The 14,565-nt window shown below is 44.0% G+C and overlaps 2 long non-coding RNA genes across 2 annotated transcripts; both read right to left on the reverse strand.

The window, feature by feature from the left end:
- Positions 1-42: 42 nt before the first annotated feature.
- LOC139057589 (uncharacterized) lies at positions 43-6,032 on the reverse strand. Its single transcript, XR_011512915.1, has 2 exons — positions 5,763-6,032; positions 43-581 (listed from the first exon to the last, which is right to left on the reverse strand). It is a non-coding gene; the product is annotated as an uncharacterized lncRNA (long non-coding RNA).
- Positions 6,033-10,708: 4,676 nt separating this feature from the next.
- On the reverse strand, positions 10,709-13,885 carry LOC139057588 (uncharacterized). Its single transcript, XR_011512914.1, has 2 exons — positions 13,699-13,885; positions 10,709-11,459 (listed from the first exon to the last, which is right to left on the reverse strand). It is a non-coding gene; the product is annotated as an uncharacterized lncRNA (long non-coding RNA).
- Between the last annotated feature and the right edge of the window lie 680 nt (positions 13,886-14,565).

A 14,565-nucleotide genomic window follows, 5' to 3' on the forward strand; every position in this document is an offset into this window, starting at 1 on the left:
GGACGTTCGCATGTCGCTGATAAAGCGCATCCTGACTCTCGATTTCACCGCACTCTTAATTTTCTGCCCTATTGCTTTATTTTCTTTTTTTTACATTCCTTAGTGGCTTGAGTCCATATTTGATGAGTATTTTAGCCGGTTCTTAGGTGGAGCATTGTTTGATGATATCATGGTAATTTCTTATTCGACAGCAACGAGCATGTTATCGCTACGACCTTTTTTTTTTAGTTAGACCACTTCGACAACGTGAGAGACAATACCGAGACACAAATTCCATAAAGGGCGGGGCCCCCCCAGTCGAGCCACGGTCGACGCGTCCCGTGTTCTTCGTGGACGACGGCTGCCTGACGCCCGGCTGCCTGAGCTTGAGCGTCCGGGTCCCCGTGCTCGGCTGCGGCGCCTTCCGGTGGCTCGGGGGTGTCGAGCACCGCGTCTGGCTGTCCTGTTCTCGAGGCGGTGAAGGCTTCCACCGCGGATGCCAGGATGCTCAGGTGGAGCTTGCAGAAGCTTTTCGCCGCGCGAAGTGGGGCCACGACGGATTTCGCACCGATGAAAGCGTCCGTGCTGAGTCTGGCGGGGCCCTGTTGAGAAGAAGAAAAAGAAAGAAAGAAACGGGACTTTTTCAACGACTGCAATTCGTGAGTGATCGAGTGTCATGACGCAAATAGAGAGAAGTGAACAAGGATAGGCAAAGAAGTTAAACAGGCTTAGCTCAGTTGGCTATTCTTCGCTGGGGAAGGGGGAAAACGAACTGTAACGTGAGTAGGAGTGATCTACACAGTATGCGCGGACACGCAAACACGCAGTGAAACTTCACCGTTCTGTCGTCCATTACAAGTGGGCGCGCGTTAGAACAGCGGCGAGCGTGCGGTCCGAAGAAAGTGGTGGTCGCGTGCATTATTACCGGAACAGCAAGTGTGTTTTTAAGCTGTTTCAAAGTGCGTGAAGTCTCTTTTTTTACATTTTCAGATAAAAGAAAGGCGCGTAATGACTCGGGACTAATAATTACGTTTTTTTTGGTAAGACATACGGCAACCTTGACTTGTCAGCTTGTAGTTGTGTAAAGGGGGGGGGGGGATATTGACGATAGTATTGAAACAGTACCGAAAATCTGCTGGCTTTCTTCAACACAATTCTGCTACGCTTCGTTCCCTTTTTTTTGTCAGCTAAATAAAGGGCGCTACGACAGCGGGAAAAACCGGAAGCTGTGCAGTGCCTTTGTTTATAAACAGCGAACTCTCAGAATCTGTAAAAGAAATATCTTAACAATCAACTCATCCTTGCCGGTCATCGCGCTATCCCCCACCTACGCCATGTGCCAACGTTTCACTATCGGTAATCTTTACTAACATTCGCAGCTTCCTGCCGAAACGCGATATCGTATCGAACCTTGTAAGTTCGTCAGGCAGCAATCTACTTATATTAACCGAAACGTGGCTGAACAACGATATCACTGACTCAGAAATTCTGTTTGACCTGCCCAATTTTAATCTTTTTCGCGCTGATCGCAAGTATTTTCGTGGGGGAGGAGTCCTAATTGCAGTCAGCGAACAATTGTCTTGTTCTGCCATTAATGTCGCGTCAGACTTAGAAATGCTGTGGATTATGTGCCGCGCCTCACCTCTGAAGTTATTAATTGGTGTGTGTTATAGGCCACCTCGCAAAAGTCCCGACTTCCCCCGCAAGCTTCACAATGTTCTAAATAGACTAGTATCAAAGCACCCTAAAGCACACATCCTACTATTTTGGGACTTCAATTACCCTAATATCGACTGGAGTAACCAACCTCAGCCCATAGTTAGTCAAGAAGAGCCGAATGACTTCATTGACGTTTGCCTTAATTTTAACTTGACCCAAGTTGTATCCGAACCGACACGCGTCGCAGGGGAAGCAGCGAACACTCTGGATCTCATACTGACCACTCATCCAGACAGTCTTAATTTCATTACAGTACTCCGAGAAATCAGCGACCATAAAGTAATCCATGCCAACTTTAACTTCTCACCTGAATTAAAACAAACTTCCCACAAAACTATTAGGCTCTATGATAAGGGAAACTACGAAGCAATCAACTCTGAAATAACGAACTTTCTGTCGGTCTTTGAAACATCCTATCTTTCCAGAAGTGTGAATGAGAACTGGACCCTTTTCAAACATAAAGTTATCGAACTAACAAATAAATACATTCCGTCATGCAGTTTACGAAAGAGTAATCAGAAACCCTGGTTCACAAAGACACTGAAAAGGCTCGAAAACAAGAAAAAACGAGCATTTCGTACAGCGAAACGCCACGCAAACCCCCACGCATGGGAAAAATATTATGAAGCTGACAACGCATACTTGGCCGAGATCGGAAGTGCTAAGCGTTCATTTTACGAAGTAGTACTACCAAAATCGATAGTTGATAACCCCAAGAAATTCTGGAAGGTGATAAACCCGAAGGAAACGCGCGCTATCACCCTCACTAACAATGCTGGTGAAATCGTGGCTGGTTCCGACTGTGCAGACATCTTTAACACTGCATTTTCATCTGTATTTACAGACGAATCCGATGCACCATGTTTTACATTACCACTTATTATTACTACAGCCATGGACGCCATAACTTTCAGCAGTAGTGGAATTTCGTGCATAATTGATAAAATAAAAAATTCATCTGCCGCCGGCATAGATGACATCAATCCAAAAATTTTGAAAAACGCTAACCCAGCCTGTTCCAGTATTTTCTGTTTATTGTTTTCACAATCCCTCTCCGAAGGAACCATTCCAGACGACTGGAAAGTGGGGACGGTCGTTCCCGTGCACAAAACAGGTAATACTGATTCACCTCTTAATTATCGGCCCATTTCATTAACAAGTATTCCCTGCAAAATCATGGAACACGTCATTTACTCCCGAATCATGCAATTCTTAGATTCCAATAACTTCTTTCATCCGTCACAGCATGGTTTTCGTAAGGGTTTTTCGTGCGAGACTCAACTAGCCATTTTTCTTCATGACATTCACGCCAACCTTGATATTAATCTACAAACTGACGCCATCTTCTTAGACTTCGCTAAGGCATTCGATAAAGTACCTCATCAACGCTTGATTCTTAAACTTTCCCAGTTAAACCTGCATCCAAACATCATCGCGTGGATTAACTAATTCCTCACGCATCGCTCTCAGTCTGTCTTCATTAATAACCAATCCTCCGACCCGCTCCCAGTCACCTCTGGCGTCCCGCAAGGATCCGTCCTCGGTCCCTTGTTATTCCGCATTTACATAAACGACTTACCCCAGCGCGTATCTTGCCATATCCGCTTGTTCGCTGATGATTGCGTTATTTATCGTTCGGTAACTAACCCTTCTGACCAAGAATCCCTTCAGGCAAACCTAAACCTTGTGCTAAACTGGTGTTCGCAGTGGATGATGACACTCAACCCTAACAAATGTAAGTACATGTCTTTTCACCGCCGTCGCAACCCTTTTGTTTTTGAATATTCCTTTTCTAACTCCCCTGTTGACCTCGTCCAGTCTTACAAATACTTAGGTATCACCATTTCTCATGACTTATCTTGGCGACTGCGCGTAACTAACCTAATATCATCAGCTAATAAAACATTAGGTTTCTTAAAACGTCACCTGAGGGAAGCCCCTCAACACCTCAGACTACAAGCATATATCTCACTTATCAGAACTAAACTGGAATACGCATCGCCCATCTAGAACCCTCATCAAGCATATTTAACAAATGCCATCGAAGCTGTACAAAACCGAGCTACCAGATTTATTCACTCTTCATACTCATACCACGTTAGCATATCATCGCTAAAATTACAATCAGGTTTGTGTGATCTTTCTGCTCGCCGTCGCATTGCCAGTCTTGTTTTATATCACAAGTTCTTTTATTCGCCCCTAAGACAAGAACCATACATCTGCGCACCCCCACCACGCCGATCCCATCGCATTGGTCACCCTCTTCAAGTTTTGCGTCCACGAGCCCGTACTACTACCTCCATGAACTCATTTTTTTCACGAACAGCAACTGATTGGAACGGCCATCCCCACCATGTCGCAGCCATAACCTGTCCATCCACATTTTCGACTTCTGTGAACGCCTGCATCTTGTAAACCCCACCCCTTATGTAACACCCCGAAAGGGGTCTTTAAGGAAAATAAAGTGAAGTGATGTGATGTGAAAGTGCATTTCAAGAGACGCAGCAGCGCTTTTGTGGCTTCGCACATCGGAGACGCACGGGGCGACAACGCCGGTATCTCCTCTTCTGTAAAAGGCCAGCCATCTAAGTGCCCTAAAGCTGCCTGAAGGGCAAGCCACTCATCTTCGTATGATGGACACTCACAGAGGAGGAATGTTGGTTTTAGGCCACATACATGTGACAGAAAGTCATGACATTTGGCGGTTTGCTGCTTCGTCCACCGTACATGCCTAATCAGTACCTCGAGGGGGATCACGTGTTTCACGTTTTTATAACATCCGGGGCCCCACTGCAGTCCGAGGAAAGAGCGAGTGATGGGACCACGCAGCATGGATTTACCAATAGGCTAAGCCTGCTCGTCGTCGGCACATGACCTTGTCTTGAGCCGTCCGGAGTGGCTTCACTTACGTCTCCATGTAATGGCATAGATGATCAAAACGGGGTGACATGCACACCGCCATAAAAAAAAAAAACAAGTACGTGGCACCATATATGTGCGTTTCACGCACACCTAATTACTTTACTGAGCACGTGCTGGTGGGCGAGTTGGTTATCCATGATTACAACGAATGCGCCAAATAAAACAACGGACGAAGGAAGGAGACATGCAGATGACGATGCAGATGACGGCCCTGTTCCTTCTTGTTGTTCTTATCCTTGACAGCAGGTATTTATTCCTGTGTCAAGAAATAAAATGCTCAGTTGTTACTGCGCCTACGTGGTTGTCTCGTGTCTCCTTTCTTCGTCCCTTGTTTTATTTGGCGTCTTCGTTGTAATAATTACCTTAGGCGAGCATGCGCTGTATTCTTGTGGCGTAAGTTTGGAGGGGTTATTTAACATAACGCGGGCTGGGAAAAACACGGCATAGGAAAGTAAATGCTAGAAAAAGTAAAATAGGAACGTACAGCTTTCTGGCAAAACAGAAGCTCAGTGATATGCAGTCTATCCGAACAAATAACCTTTTCCTCTGGCAAAAATTCTGAATTTACCTAAAAAAAACGCGCTGTTTGATGATGTTTCTTTAGGCGTACATATCATTTCATATACTGCGTTGGTAGCGAACTTGCGTGGTGCCATTGTGCAGCAATGCGTTTATACTCTCAGACGAATTTTAGAAAAAAATGAAAAAGCGAGTGTCTTTACTCCTACATTTGTTCTTTTCTTCTTTTTGTTTTCATTGGGCGCCAATAGCACGGAATCATGTTTTACGGCGTATCCAAATAACCAGCCCATGCTGCAGCTGTTTAGAGATCTTCGGATTGAATAACCGGCGGACTTGAGCTATTTGGTTGGGTTCCATATTTAAAACGACGCAAAAGACTCCGATAAGGGACCAGATGACGCAAGCGCTGACTGAAGTTGGAGGTGTCATTGAATACTAAGGTATCGTAGCATTGAATTCATTCACACGAAAAGAAAACTCTCCAGGAGAAGCCACATTCTCAAAAAAATCTCTAGCTACAAGAGTACAGCAAGATTAGCAACAGAGGAGAATAATGTCTAACCAGCTAGCCCAACTTCGCAGTCGTGTGCGGATGAAGCAGTCTTGCACACGATACTCACTGCTGGCAATTCAGGCAACGCGGCCTCGTTCTCCGTTGACGATGGCAAAGTGGCGACGCGCGACAGAAATGTCCCGACCATTTCCCTGGAAGACGACGAAACTTGGTCGGCCATTGGACAGCTTGGACGAAGAGAGCTTCTGCCAAACCTGGAACGCGTTAATACAAGCTCGAACGAAGGGCGAACTCTCCCGAAAGTGGAAGCACTCGGCCGGCTTTTATATCGATCCCAGAGCCAGGAAAGACTCCAGAGAGGCTTGAACACGTCAGTCCTTTATCACTAATATGGACCTCGTGTAGATTTCTGAAACAGGTCACCACGCTTTTCTGAGTCTTGTCGCTTTATCATGCGGTGCATTGGGGCGGCTGAAAGATAATTAAGAGATGTCCTACAAAAGTGGGGTATTAGATAAAGAGTCACTTCTAAATAAAATTTATGTATCTTTCCTTTATAGTTTAGATACTCTAGGACTGTTCAGGCTGGCGTCTGCAGAAGCCCCAGTACGCAGTCATGGCCTCCAGCGGCACACCATCAGCGGGACGCAGAGGCACAATAAATGCAGCCATTGACTTCAATAGGCTTTCGTCATGGTGTCCTACAATGCCCTGATCAGTGATATTTTAAAAAATCTTTCGGGCTATAGGATGTCGCTCATGTTTTGTTCAAACATTTTTATTTAATAATTGCACTTCAGAGGCCCTAGGTGAAAGTTCAGGCCACGAAGTTTACGTGAATCGTCTTCAGGAGCCTCAGGAAGGTGTGCTGGACCAATTGATGGCGGGAAAGTTGAAATCGCCGAGCAGTATGATAGATGATTTGGGATAAAGGCCAGCCCCGACTGAAACACCTCACGGAAGACAGCTACGAAAGAGCGGTCTTCGTCGGGTGGGCGATAGCATGTACCGGTAACAACGGCTGGGCGGGAAGCGTTGCTTATCACGAAGGCAATTTCTAAGGGCGTTGTTATTGTTAATTCAGCACACTGAGGACCTTCGCATGCACATATTAGTACGCCGCCACTCTATTTGTGGGTTCTGTCATGTCGAAATAAAAAAAATTGGGAATTATGATAGAATTTCTACATTATTAATGGACGGGTTAAACCAAGTTTCAGTAAGGAGGGCGATGTTCGATGCTGTTGGGCTGAGCAGGCTTTGGAAGGCATGACGCTCGGGAAGAATACTGCGGCTATTGTTGTAAAGAAATGTAAAGCAGTTATTGTGACATTCGGATGCTAAGAACGACGTTGTATTTCCGATTAGCAATTTGGCGTAGCGGAGTTTGAAGGCTCTCTGTTGTGCTTTGGCAAACTGACCTAGGTGCTTTCTAGCAGTCAGCACTTTAGGAGAGTGGTCTTCCAAGTAGTGGTATTCAATTCCTTTAATCTTTTAGCGCACGACAGCACGAACTTTTTTACTTTAATATGTGCGCATTTAACAATTATAGGCCTATTTCTGTTACTATTAAAGCAACCTAACCTGCTGGCTCTTTGTATGTCTAAATGTCTAATGGGGCTGTTTAGTTGTGTACGGCAGTGCTGAATCGCTAGGGTTTCGGACGCAGCTTATGTTTCGTTTTCAGTGTCCTTCAAACCAAAGAAGACTAGATTTGATCTTTGTTCCCTACCTTCGGAATCGTTAAGTTCGGCCAGAATAAACGCAGTCTTATTTGTGCTCTATTCGGCGAGCGTCCTGAGTAGACTCGGCTTCGTGCCCTGTTTCAGCCCTTTCGGACGTTGTGGTTGCATGCCGTATGTGCCATTTCGATTCATTTCTCTCGAAGACCTTTATGTTCCCTCTATTCTTTGCCTCAACTGTACGACGTTGTCGTAAAGTAAATAGGGAGTTCCGACATAAATAACTTGTAACCCTGCGTGCCTCATACGTTTCTTTTACCCTGCTTTAAATCCGGTGATGCCGGTGATGAAACACCTACTGTTTTGGCGGTCGATTACGGATACAGGGATCTGTTAGTGGTTCAGTCGTGCTAAAGTTTTCATCCAAGTTGTTCAGTTGAACTGCAGTAAAAATTAACTTCGCCTACCATTCGAAAATGCTTCTACGCACCTGAAGATATTTTTTCACGGTTTTTTAAAGAGTAAGGCATCTTGTACGGCAATCATTATTGTTCATAAGTAGCATAACGAAAAATATAGCAATCAAAGCTGAATATTTAGACTAACAGCACTTGTTGCATCTTCCTTAATATTTCAATCGCAACCACTTGACAGGGTATCCCAGTACAAGTTCTTGGGTGTACTCTTGCATGATAATTTACTGTGGACGCAACATTTAAGGTATAGTAAGCGTAACATAGCACAATTAATCGGTGTGCTGAATGAGTATCGCACGCAGTTACCTTTCAAACTTAAGCGTCAGCTGCACTTTTATACTATTCATTGTAGACTCTACTGTTGTCTACTTATCTTGGGCGTCACTTCTGAAGCTAACATGGAAATTCTATTATGAGTACAGAAAGGAAGTGACCGTATTACTCATAACCTATCTATTTATGAACATACTCAAATTATGAGGTTTTACGCGCCAAAACCACTTTCTGATTATGAGGCATGCCGTAGTGGTGGACTCCAGAAATTTCGACCACCTAGGGTTCTTTAATGTGCACCTAAATCTTAGTGCACGGGTGTTTTTCGCATTTCGCCTCCATCGAAATGCGGCCGCCGTGGACGGGATACGATCCCGCGACCTCCATGCATAGCAGCCCAACACGATAGCCAATGAGCAACCACGGCGGGTATGAGCATACTTCAGTGTACTTTCACCAGGACAGCATTTTGAATGCCAGCAGTCTATATAAACAAGAATGATCAGAAAACGCAATTTTAGAATAATAAGTAATCGTGAGACAATTTTTTTCTCTATATACACGAGTACCACAACAAATTAGACTTTAAGAACTAGGAAAATCATCGAAGGACAAACCAGGACAAACTACGGCAATCAGCTATTACAGTGGGAGACTCCCAATTTACTTAATTGTGAGCATGCTTTATTTGATATCCTGCAACATTCTTCAGCTCTTTCAATGCTCAGAAAAATATCTCGAAACTGCATTTTCTAGACAATTCAAGCATCTTTTCTAATAGATTTTCCTGTTGGTCGGCTGATATGCAGTTGAATGCATTGCGAGACTTTTTGTTTTCATTTCGCTCTGCCCTTTCTGTATCTATCCGTATCTATACTGTATCTTTTATTTATTGTTCTTTTATTTCTTTATTTGCGTCATTTATACTTACCGTGCTGTATTAACTTATTGTATGTATGTATGTATGTATGTATGTATGTATGTATGTATGTATGTATGTATGTATGTATGTATGTATGTATGTATGTATGTATGTATGTATGTATGTATGTATGTATGTATGTATGTATGTATTATGTATGTATGTATGTATGTATGTATGTATGTATGTATGTATGTATGTATGTATGTATGTATGTATGTATGTATTATGTATGTATGTATGTATGTATGTATGTATGTATGTATGTATGTATGTATGTATGTATGTATGTATGTATGTATGTATGTATGTATGTATGTATGTATGTATGTATGTATGTATGTATGTATGTATGTATGTATGTATGTATGTATGTATGTATGTATGTATGTATGCATGTATGTATGTATGTATGTATGTATGTATGTATGTATGTATGTATGTATGTATGCATTGTGTGTAGTATGTGTATATACATGGACATACATTTTGTCCCTTTTTTTCTGCAACGTTGTCTGCTTTGCTCTTGGCGCCAGGCGCGAAATTCTCGCCCTTTGCTCCGGGGCCATGACAGTCACGTATTGTGAAAACTCGCAATAAACTTCAAAATTTCAAACAGTGAGAGAGTAAAACGGAACACGCTCGCGCTGTCAGTCTAGATATGTTCAACCGATTAGCGCGAACCTGCAGATTGCAGATATATATATATATATATATATATATATATATATATATATATATATATATATATATATATATATATATATATATATATATGGTTTTCAGAGGGGTAATCGTCTAGAATTTTGAGTTTTTATATATGAAGCTCGTAATGCAGTCTACAAGAGCCGCATTTTCTGGTTAATTCTAAACACAAACAATGTGAAGGACAAAATAGCACTGTGGGAAGGATAGCAAGCAATGCGAAAAAACACGAGAGCTCTTTCTCCCCTGCGTGTTATGCTTTATTTTTTACTCTGGACAATGCCTCGCTTACCGGCCTATTCTTCTGCTACTACCGAAACGCAGATAGTATGCAGAAAAGTCTCTACAATACGCGAGTTGCGGTTAAAGCACGCAAGCACAAGAAAGGGCCCTTCGTGATGAAGGGACCGCCTCAACGTGTTGCACATTTCTCCTTGGTGCTGATGAAATGATCGAACGGGCAAAACAACTGCGTGCTACCATGAAATATGTTTGTCTGCTACGTACGAGTGTTTAAAATTTCAATTTGACATACCCAAGGTGACTTCACACTAAAAGCGAAATTCTAATCTTCAAATAGTTATTTCGTTCCTTTTCTGGTCGTCAGGCCGGAAGGTGAACGATACTAATTAAGATAAATAATTGCTTGAAATAAGCGTGCTCATTATTTGGAATTAAGAATTTAGCGAAGGCACAGTATCGTTACCTACGTTTACGAATTTGTATTGGCTGATATTCAAATTATCTTATTATCCGGCCGTCGACACTGCCTCTGGTCATCAATCCGGCCCTCCACCCAAAAAGTTTGGCGACCCCTAGTCTAGAGGAAAAGGAAAAAAATCTTCTAGAGAATGTATGAAGAAATGTAGGAACGTAACAAAGTGAAGTTGCATACTAAATTGCAATGGGGAGAAAAGGACGGGGGTGCGATAAGACAGGAGCGCCCAGACAAAGAAAAATCTGACTTTCTGACTTATACTAAGTTGACGCAGTCTTTTTGAAAAAGAAATGTTTATTTGAACTTGCACGTACATTGTTTCATGTGCTTTGATGTTGACTGTGTGCACTTGCTTGCTTTTATTTTGCTTGCTTTTATTTGTGTTTGTTTTGTTTTTCATGCAACAGCTGCCGAGATAAAGGTCCTTCTGATAATGGTTCTTCTGGACGTTCGCATGTCGCTGATAAAGCGCATCCTGACTCTCTATTTCACCGCACTCTTAACTTTCTGCCCTATTGCTTTATTTTCTTTTTTTTTACATTCCTTAGTGGCTTGAGTTCATATTAGATGAGTATTTTAGCCGGTTTTTAGGTGGAGCGTTGTTTTACGATGTCATGATAATTTCTTATTCGACAGCAACGAGCATGTTATCGCTACGAACTTGTTTTTTTTAGTTAGACCACTTTGACAACATGAGAGACAGTACCGAGACACAAATAACATAAAGGGTGGCGCCCCTCCAGTCGAGCCACGGTCGACGCGTCATGCGTTCTTCGTGGACGACGGCTGCCTGACGCCCGGCTGCCTGAGCTTGAGCGTCCGGGGCCCCATGCTCGGCTGCGGCGCCTTCCGGTGGCTCGGGGGTGTCGAGCACCGCGTCTGGCTGTCCTGTTCTCGAGGCGCTGTAGGCTTCCACCGCGGATGCCAGGATGCTCAGGTGGAGCATGCAGAAGCTTTTCGCCGCGCGCAGTTTGTCCACGGCGGATTTCGCACCGATGAAAGCGTCCGTGCCGAGTCTGCCGGAGCCCTGTTGAGAAGAAGAAAAAAAAGAAAGAAACGGGACTTTTTCAACGACTGCAAATCGTGAGTGATCGAGTGTCGTGACGCAAATCGAGAGAAGTGAACAAGGATAGGCAAAGAAGTTAAACAGGCTTAGCTCAGTTGGCTATTCTGCGCTGGGGAAGGGGGAAAATGTACTGTAACGTGAGTAGGAGTGATCTACACAGTATGCACGGACGCGCAAACACGCCGTGAAACTTCACCGTTCTGTCGTCCATTACAAGTGGTCGCGCGTTAGAACAGCGGCGAGCATGTGGTCCGAAGAAAGTGGTGGTCGCGTGCATTATTACCGGAACAGCAAGTGTGTTCTTAAGCTGTTTGAAAGTGCGGGAAGTCTCTTTGTTTACATTTTCAGATAAAAGAAAGGCTCATAATGACTCAGGACTAATAATGAGATTTTTTTTAATAAGACATACGGCAAACTTGACTTGTCAACTTGTAGCTGTGTAAAGGGGTGGGGGGGGGGAGGGTATTGAAGATAGTATTTAAACAGTACCGAAAATCTGCTGGCTTTCTTAAACAGATTTCTGCTACGCTTCGTTCCCTTTTTTTTGTCAGCTAAATAAAGGGCGCTACGACAGCGGGAAAAACCGGAAGCTGTGCAGTGCCTTTGTTTATAAACAGCGAAAGTGCATTTCAAGAGACGCAGCAGCGCTTTTGTGGCTTCGCACATCGGAGACGCACGGGGCCACAATGCCGGTATCTCCTCTTCTGTGAAAGGCCAGCCATCTAAGTGCCCTATAGCTGCCTGAAGGGCGAGGCACTCATCTTCGTATGACGGACACTCACAGAGGAGGCAGGTTGGTTTTAGGCCACACACATGTGACAGAAAGCCATGACATTTGGCGGTTCGCTGCTTCGTCCATCGTACATGCCTAACAAGTAACCCGAGGTGGATCACGTGTTTCACGTTTTTATAACATCCGGGGCCCCACTGCAGTCCGAGGAAAGAGCGAGTGACGGGACCACGCAGCATGGATTTACCAATAGGCTAAGCCTGCTCGTCGTCGGCACATAACCTTGTTTTGAGCCGTCCGGAGTGGCTTCACCTACGTCTCCATGCAATGGCATAGATGATCAAAACGGCGCGACATGCATACCGCCACAAAAAGAAAAAGAATTACGTGGCACCATATGTGTGGGTTTCACGCACAGCTAATTGCCTTACTGAGCACGTTCTGCCTGGCGAGTTGGTTATACATGATTACAACGAATGCGCCAAATAAAACAACGGATGAAGGAAGGAGACATGCAGATGACGATGCAGATGACGGCCCTGTTTCTTCTTGTTGTTTTGATCCTTGACAGCAGGTATTTATTCCTGTGTCAAGAAATAAAACGCTCAGTTGTTAGTGCGCCTACGTGGTTGTCTCGTGTCTCCTTTCTTCGTCCCTTGTTTTATTTGGCGTCTTCTTTGTAATAATTACCTTAGGCGAGCATGTGCTGTATTCTTGTGGCGTAAGTTTGAAGGGGTTATATAAAATAACGCGGGCTGGGAAAAACACGGCAGAGGAAAGTACAAGCTAGAAAAAGTAAAATAGGAACGTACAGCTTTCTGGCAAAACAGAAGCTCAGCGATATGCAGTCTATCCGAACAAATAACCTTTTCCTCAGGCAAAAATTCTGAATTTACCTCAAGAAAACGCGCAGTTTGATGATGTTTTTTGAGGCGTACATATTATTTCATATACTGCGTTGGTAGCGAACTTGCGTGGTGCCATTGTGCAACAATGCGTTTATACTCTCAGACGAATTTTAGAAAAAAATGAAAAAGCAAGTATCTTTACTCCTACATTTGTTCTTTTCTTCTTTTTCTTTTCATTGGACGCCATTAGCACGGAATCACGTTTTACGGCGTATCCAAATAATCAGCCCATGCTGCAGCGGTTTAGATATCTTCGGATTGAATAACCGGCGAACTTGAACTATTTGGTTGGGTTCCATATATAAAACGACGCAAAAGACTCCAATAAGGGACCAGATGACGCAAGCGCTGGCTGAAGTTGGAGGTGTCATTGAATACTAAGGTATCGTAGCACTGAATTCATTCACACGAAAAGAAAACTCTCCGGGGGAAGCCACATTCTCAAAAAAAGCTCTAGCTACAAGAGTACAGCAAGATTAGTAACAGAGGAGAATAATGTCTAACCAAGTAGCCCAACTTCGCACTCGTGTGCGGATGAAGCAGTCTTCCAAACGATACTCACTGCTGGCAATTCAGGCAACGCGGCCTCGTTCTCCGTTGACGATGGCAAAGCGGCGACGCACGACAGAAATGTCCCGAGCATTTCCCTGGAAGACGACGAAACTTGGTTGGCCATTGGACAGCTTGGACGAAGAGAGCTTCTGCCAAACCTGGAACGCGTTAATACAAGCTCGAACGAAGGGCGAACTCTCCTGAAAGTGGAAGCACTCGGCCGGCTTTTATAGCGATCCCAGAGCCAGGAAAGACTCCAGATTGGCTTGAACACGTCAGTCCTTTATCACTAATATCGACCTCGTGTAGATTTCTGAAACAGGTCACCACGCTTTTCTGAGTCTTGTCGTTTTATCATGCGGTGCATTGGGGCGGCTGAAAGATAAATAAGAGATGTCCTACAAAAGTGGGGTATTAGATAAAGAGTCACTTCTAAATAAAATTTATGTATCTTTCTTTTATAGTTTAGATACCGTAGGACTGTTCAGGCTGGCGTCTGCAGAAGCCCCAGTACGCAGTCATGGCCTCCAGCGGCACACCATCAGCGGGAAGCATAGGCACAATAAATGCATCCATTGACTTCAAAAGGCTTTCGTCATGGTGGCCTACAATGGCCTGATCAGCGATATTTTAAAAAAATCTTTCGGGCTATAGGATGTTGCTCATGTTTTGTTCAGACATTTTTATTTGATAATCGCACTTCAGCGGCCCTAGGTGAAAGTTCGGGCCACGAAGTTTACGTGAATCGTCTTCAGGAGCCTCAGGAAGGTGTACCTCATGGGTCTGAAATGGAACCAACTGTGTCACCGCTGCTAAGCCGTGTTAAGTACCACTTGGTGACTGCCGATCCCTGGAATGCGACCATGCACTGACTTGA

The sequence above is a fragment of the Dermacentor albipictus genome, chromosome 3 (genome assembly GCF_038994185.2).
Source record: "Dermacentor albipictus isolate Rhodes 1998 colony chromosome 3, USDA_Dalb.pri_finalv2, whole genome shotgun sequence".
NCBI lineage: Eukaryota > Metazoa > Arthropoda > Arachnida > Ixodida > Ixodidae > Dermacentor > Dermacentor albipictus.